The sequence below is a fragment of the Solanum tuberosum genome, unplaced genomic scaffold (genome assembly GCF_000226075.1).
Source record: "Solanum tuberosum cultivar DM 1-3 516 R44 unplaced genomic scaffold, SolTub_3.0 scf00236, whole genome shotgun sequence".
NCBI lineage: Eukaryota > Viridiplantae > Streptophyta > Magnoliopsida > Solanales > Solanaceae > Solanum > Solanum tuberosum.
The window spans coordinates 800,643-807,131 of record NW_006239160.1 but is presented as its reverse complement, the minus strand read 5'-3'; positions in this window follow the sequence as shown (position 1 = coordinate 807,131).

Below are 6,489 nucleotides of genomic sequence, written 5' to 3'. Positions count from 1 at the left end.
TTGATGAATTCTTGAGATGAAAGTGAGTGTTTTTAGGGCTGTATTGAGTAGATTAGAGTGTATTTATGTTGAGTAATTGAATCTAAGTGATTGGAAAAGAAACCGTTCGATTCTAGGTGAGTTAGGGTGAGAAAATGAGCGAAGAAAGTTGTCGGGGTTTTTTGGGTTGGGGCCTGGAGCCCTACGCTAGCCAGTGGTCCCCAACCACACCTCTGTAGGTAGAGGGCTGGTTCCCTGCACCACTCAGTGCACCAGGGTCTCCTGCCCCCATCCCTTCTCCATCGTTTCGCCCGTTTGAGTCCTTTAAAAAGGTACCTTCAAGCCCTATCGATTCTAAACACTCTAAACTACTTCTAAAAACCTAGAAATCATTCCTAACATGATCATAACCTTGAATTCATAATTTAAATTCATGGTAGAGTGAAGAGTTAAGTTTTGAGAGTTTTTTCGAATATTTTGAGAAAGTTCCCTTGAGTCTTTTTTAGGAGACTTCTACAATTTCTAATAACTTGTTTCAAGACTCGAGAAAGTGAGTATGATAATGAGAAAAATGTATTCATGAGTATACTTTATTATTACGAGATCCTTTATATCATGAACCATAACTCTTGAATTCCTAATTCATAATTCAAATTCAAGAGTCAGTTAAGAGTAGAGTTCAAGAAAGTCTTTGAGTTCAATTGTGAATCGTTTGAGATCAACTATCGATTTGAACTAAGTTTTGAGGAAGTAAGTATGAGAATGAGAAGAGTCATATACATGAGTTCCATATTGTTATGTAGACCCTTGAGTCGAGTCATGCATGCCCATAAATTCCGTATGAACTTCATAAATTGAGCATCTTTGAGAGGAGTAGTATCTTTAAGTTCTAAGTTCTTGAGCATTGAGTTCCTAACCATTTTGAGATTATATTCCTAATCACGGGGATATTATATGTTACCCATGAAGTCCTTGAGTTGAGTTGTTCATGCCCATAATTTCCGCATGAACCCTCTAAGTTGAGCATTCTTGAAATGAGCAGTTTCATTGAAGTTTCAAGTATTGAGTTCTATGTATGGTTATTGAAAACCTTGAATTGAGTCGTTTATGTTCATAATTCCACATGAACCCTATGATTTGAGTTACAAATTTTGAAAAGTTTTTTAAAGCCAAAACTTGAGTTCTTAAACTGAGTTTTGAGAAAGTGAAGATGAGTTTTGAGAAAAGAGTTTTCTAAAATATGATTAGTATAACAGTCGAGTATGTCATCAATGTATGAGCAGTATGGTATCTAGATATACCATCAATGTTTATTGCAGTATGACTTTCCGAGTCATCAATGATCATATTATAATATGATTCTGAAATGTTTTTGTAGAAAGAGTAGAGTTGAGTTCATTTTCTTTAAAATGATTTATGAAACTAAGTATTACCAAGAGTAAATGTTTTCACATTTAAGATGAGAGGAAACTGAGATTTCCAAAAGAGTTTTGAGCAAATTGAGTAACATCTCTTTTTGGAGAAAGATTTTGAGTAATAATCTCAAACCACAGAAAAATTTATGTTTTTAAACATATGAGCTAGTTACATTTTGGGAGTATTATTGAGCACCGATATGGGACGAGTTTGAGTTTAGATAATTCAAAGTCTCCAAAGTCTCCATAAACCATGTAGCCAACGTGGGCAGAAAGGGTAATACTTTTTAGATGATTCCTTAATGCTTTTAGCATAGACTAGTGGGTCCACTTAGTAGTAGGTTCTATACCCCCGACAAGGTATAGGACGACCCTGGCAGCGTGAGATAAGACGTTGTATCATCATGCACATAGCTTATAGTGATGGTTGTCGGTTAGAAAAACTCTCACAAAGATATTTTGTATTCTTATATACACGAAGTTTACTTTATATTTTCATATACAAGCAGAGGTTATCTTGTATCCTTGCATACAAACTGAGTTGCTTTCTACTGTTTTAAAAGCTTTCCATAAATTGCATATGTATTGTTGCTTTATATTGAGTTGAGTATCCAGAATTGAGTATCCAGAGTCGAGTGTCTTATTATTGAGTTGAGCCTTATTTCACTGAGTTGAATATCTTATCATTGAGTTGAACACTATTTCACTGAGTTAAATATCTTATTATTGAGTTAAACTATGTTTCTTTGAGTTGAGTTGAGTTGAGTGAGCTGAGAAGAGGTAAGTATATTTCTTTTCCACCAGTTCAAGCTTATGTTTATGCTTTAGAATTCCCCTTACATGCTCGTACATTCCATGTACTGAGCCATTTGTCCTACATCATTTCATGATGCAGATACAGGTATTTAGGATCATCAACAGGCGTTTCGTTAAGGTCATGGGTTGTTCCAGTCATCTTTGGTGAGCCTTCTTATATTTCGGAGGACTTCACCTTTATCTTACAATTAGTAATTTTGAGATGTCGTGGGTCTTGTCCCGATCTCCTTCTATAATAGTAGAGGCTTCATAGATAGACAAAGTTGAGTTGTTTTCAGTATGTATCTTTCTTGAGTTATTTTGACAAACTCATATTCAAATTATTTTAAAGTTGAGTATATTGAATTTAATTCAGTTTTTAAGCTTTTGCATGCTTAAGTTAGTCTTCCAATTGTAGTCAGCCAGTATGATGGTTCACTTGGGGACCAACAATGGTTCTTGAGTGTCGGCTATGTCCAGGGTGTAGACTCAGGTCGTGACATGATAGATGCTAAAAACTTCATGGTTATCCAAACAACTCTAGACCCTCCAAGGGAAGAAGCTCAGGTTCTGCAACAAATGTGTGCACTTCTTAGGAGTAGATGAACCAGAGTGATGAATTTCCCGAGCTAAGAAGGCCAATGCCATTGAGCCTGTCTAAGGGTCAATATGAGCAGATGGTCAACCTTCAAGAAACTGTACAAGTTGGAAATGAAACTGATGACTCAGGGAAATGCTGAGTGGAGTTTTGAACCTAATAGTTATACTTGTTTGCTATTCTTTAATTTATGAGATAAGTGATCTATCATGTTAATGTGTTAGACTAACTGTTGATTCTTGGATCATAGACTCCAGAACATCAAACCACATCACATGACTTACACCAAAAATGCCCTCAAAACATTAGAACACTACCATACCCTTTCTTGATCACCTTACCAAATTGATACAAGGTTAAAGCAATTGAAATTTGTGATGTTTGTTTAAATTCAACAGTGACTCTATACAAAGTATTGTCCATACCTAGTTTCAAGATTAATTTGATATTAGTTCATTGTTTGGCCATTCAACTCAAAGGTATAGTTAGTTGTAACAACTCTTGTTGCTTAGTGCAAGGCCTTTCTCTGAAAAGTCCTCTGGCACTTGGTAGGGCCAGGAATGGCCTGTACTGTCCAAATATGCCACAACTGTTGCCCCATCTTCTGGTGGTAACAATGTCTCTCATGTCACTTGTTGTTCTTCTAATTGTTCTTTTCATTGTTAGCATGTTCCTTCTTTAGTACACTATGAGAGTCTTAGTTGGAAGTGAATGTCAAGCTTCACCATCATCCAATGTAAAATACTCCCACACATCTAATAAAGAATCTTACTAAGTTGATTCTCCTTCATGTTTTGTTGCTAATTCTTTTTCTTTTAATGTTAATTCTGTTCACAATCATGATCATAATATTGAATTTTTTTGGCATCCTTGATTAGAACATGTACCATTTGTAAATATGAAGAGTATTTCCACCATACCTATAAACTTTTCCAACAAACAATCTTTTAGTTGTGCCTGGCTAGACAAACCAGAATGAAAGCAGTACCACAACCTACAAAGTATTTGAACCGCTTCACATTGACCTATGAAGATCATATCACATACCCACTCATGATGATTATCATTATTTCTTAACCATAGTAGATGATCACAGTAGATCAACTTGAACACAACTGCTCAGATGCAAGAGTAATACACTGCAAATTGTAAAATCCTTCACATCTCTCATAGAAAACCAATTCCAAACCAAACTGAAGACCATCAGATCTGATAATGGTCTGGAGTTCATAAGTACTAAGGCAACTTGTTTTTTCAAGAATAAAACTTAACACACCAAAGATCCTACCCTTACACACCTCAAAAAAATGATGTGACAGAAAAGAAACATAAACATCTCTTTGAAACAACTAGGGCACCCCTTGTTCCAATCAAAACTGCTTATGAGATATTGGGAAAAATGTGTCCTGACTGTTCCCTACCTCATTGATAGATTACCTACAAAACTATTACAAAAAAATCTCCAAATGAACTACTGTATCAAAAAAGGCCATCATACTCCCACCTTAGAAGTTTTGGATGCCTTTGTTTTCCAACTATCTTGAAAACTCGCAAAGATAAATTTGAATCAAGGGCAACACTACACATTTTGTTGGATACCCTTTCACTACAAAAGGTTACATGGTCCTAGATTTAGCTACCAAAAGGATTCATGTGTCCAGAGATGTCATTTTACCATGAAACCAATGTTTCCTTTTGTTCTTGCTCCTAATGGTTTTACTTTCAATTATGTTGTAAAATCTTTTGTATATCATCCTAATAAATTGTTTTATATGCCTGGTACAGTAAATATTTTTTGTTAATTATGAATTGTTGAATTCTCACACATCCCTTGAAGTTACTAATAATCATATGACCACTAATGCTAATGAGCTGATGTTGGGTACATGTACACAACCTATACTTGCATCACCCCAGGCCTAATAGTTTTGTTTTTAGTGATGCTTCATAAGAACCTAGAAGGACAACTAGGTCCATTCATACCCCCAACTACCTGAAAGAATACAACTACACCTTGCCTAACCTGAACCCTTCTATATCTACGACTAACACCTCAAATCCGCATCACTCCCTCACCTCATTCATGTCTAATCATGACCATGTGTGTTTCAACACCCTATGTCCAAATAGTTAGAAGTTAGTCTAAACCATCTCTCATGACAGTAAACCTTCTTATTATGAAGAAGCAATTTGAAATCCTGCCTGACAAATGAAAATGACATACGAGCTTAATGCTTTGTATGCAAATGACACTTTGGAGTTAGTCACCTTGCCTAAAGGCAAGAATGTTATTGGGTGCAAATAGGTGTGCAAGAATAAACATAAAGCAGATGAAAGTGTTAAAAGGTTAAAGGCTAGACTGTTAGTGAAGGGATACATAGAGCAGGCTAGCCACACTGATTCATTTTCACCTATAGTAAAGATTACCACTGTTAGGACCCTGATTTTCTTGGTTGTTAAGAAAAGTTGGGATTTGTATCAACTAGATGTTAGCAATGCCTTCCTCCATGGTGATTTAAATGAGAAGGTATACATGACATTACCATAAGGACTTGTAGTGGACAGTAAAAACATGGTTTGTAGACTAAAGAAGTCATTATATGGCTTAAAGCAAGCCAGCGGATAATGATATATGACATATTGGCCAACAATCTTTGCTCAAAAGGGTACACTAAAATAATGACTACTCATTATTTTATAAACACAAGGGGTTCTCTTTAGTGTTTTTTGCCATATGTGTTGATGATGTCATCTAACTGACACTGATTTTGAGGAAATTACTTCTTTAAAGGATTTCTTTCATGATCAGTTCAAAATAAAGGATCTAGAAATACTGCACTATTTTTTGGTACTAGAAATATTATACAAACATGATGATGCTCTTATTTCACAGAGAAAACCCATTATTGATCTCTTGAAGGAGTTTGATTCCATAGATTGCAGGACCACTACTTTACCACTTGATTCTGTTGAGAAGCTGAAAGTCAAATTAGGCAAGTCGTTGTTAGACCCTACTCACTATAGAATGTTGGTGGAAAGCTCAATTATCTCTACAACACAAGGATGGATGTAGCATACAATGTCCAACACCTTAACCACTTTATGTAGTCACCTAGAGAACCACATTTGAAGGCATCTTATCATGTTCTCAGATATCTCAAATAAGACTATATATTAGGAATTTTTATTTCCAACAAACCTGACCTCACTATTAGTGCTTATTGTGACTCAGATAGAGAAGTTTGCTCTGATTCAAGGAAGTCGGTCCATATGAATGACAATCCCATTAATTGGAAGTCTAAGAAACATGCCACATTGTCTTTAACTTCTGCAGAAGCAAAATACATAGATGTGAGACAAGTGGTAGGTGAACAATTATGGCTTGAAAGATTGTTTGATGAGTTGACAATGAAAGGCTCTTTGCCTATAAATGTCTTTTGTGATAGTCAGGCAATAATACACATTGCTAAAAACTCAATCTTTCATGAAAGAACTAAACATGTAGAGATAGACTGTCATTTCATTAAGACCAAGCTTCAACAAGGAATGATCACACTCCATCACATTGCCACAGATTCCCAATTGTTAGATGTCTTCACCAAGGCCTTGGCTAAAGTCAATAATGCTACACTTTTAAGCAAGTTGTCTATGTCTAGCTCACCTCCAAGTTGAGGGGGGGGGGGGGGTTGGAATAAAAATTAA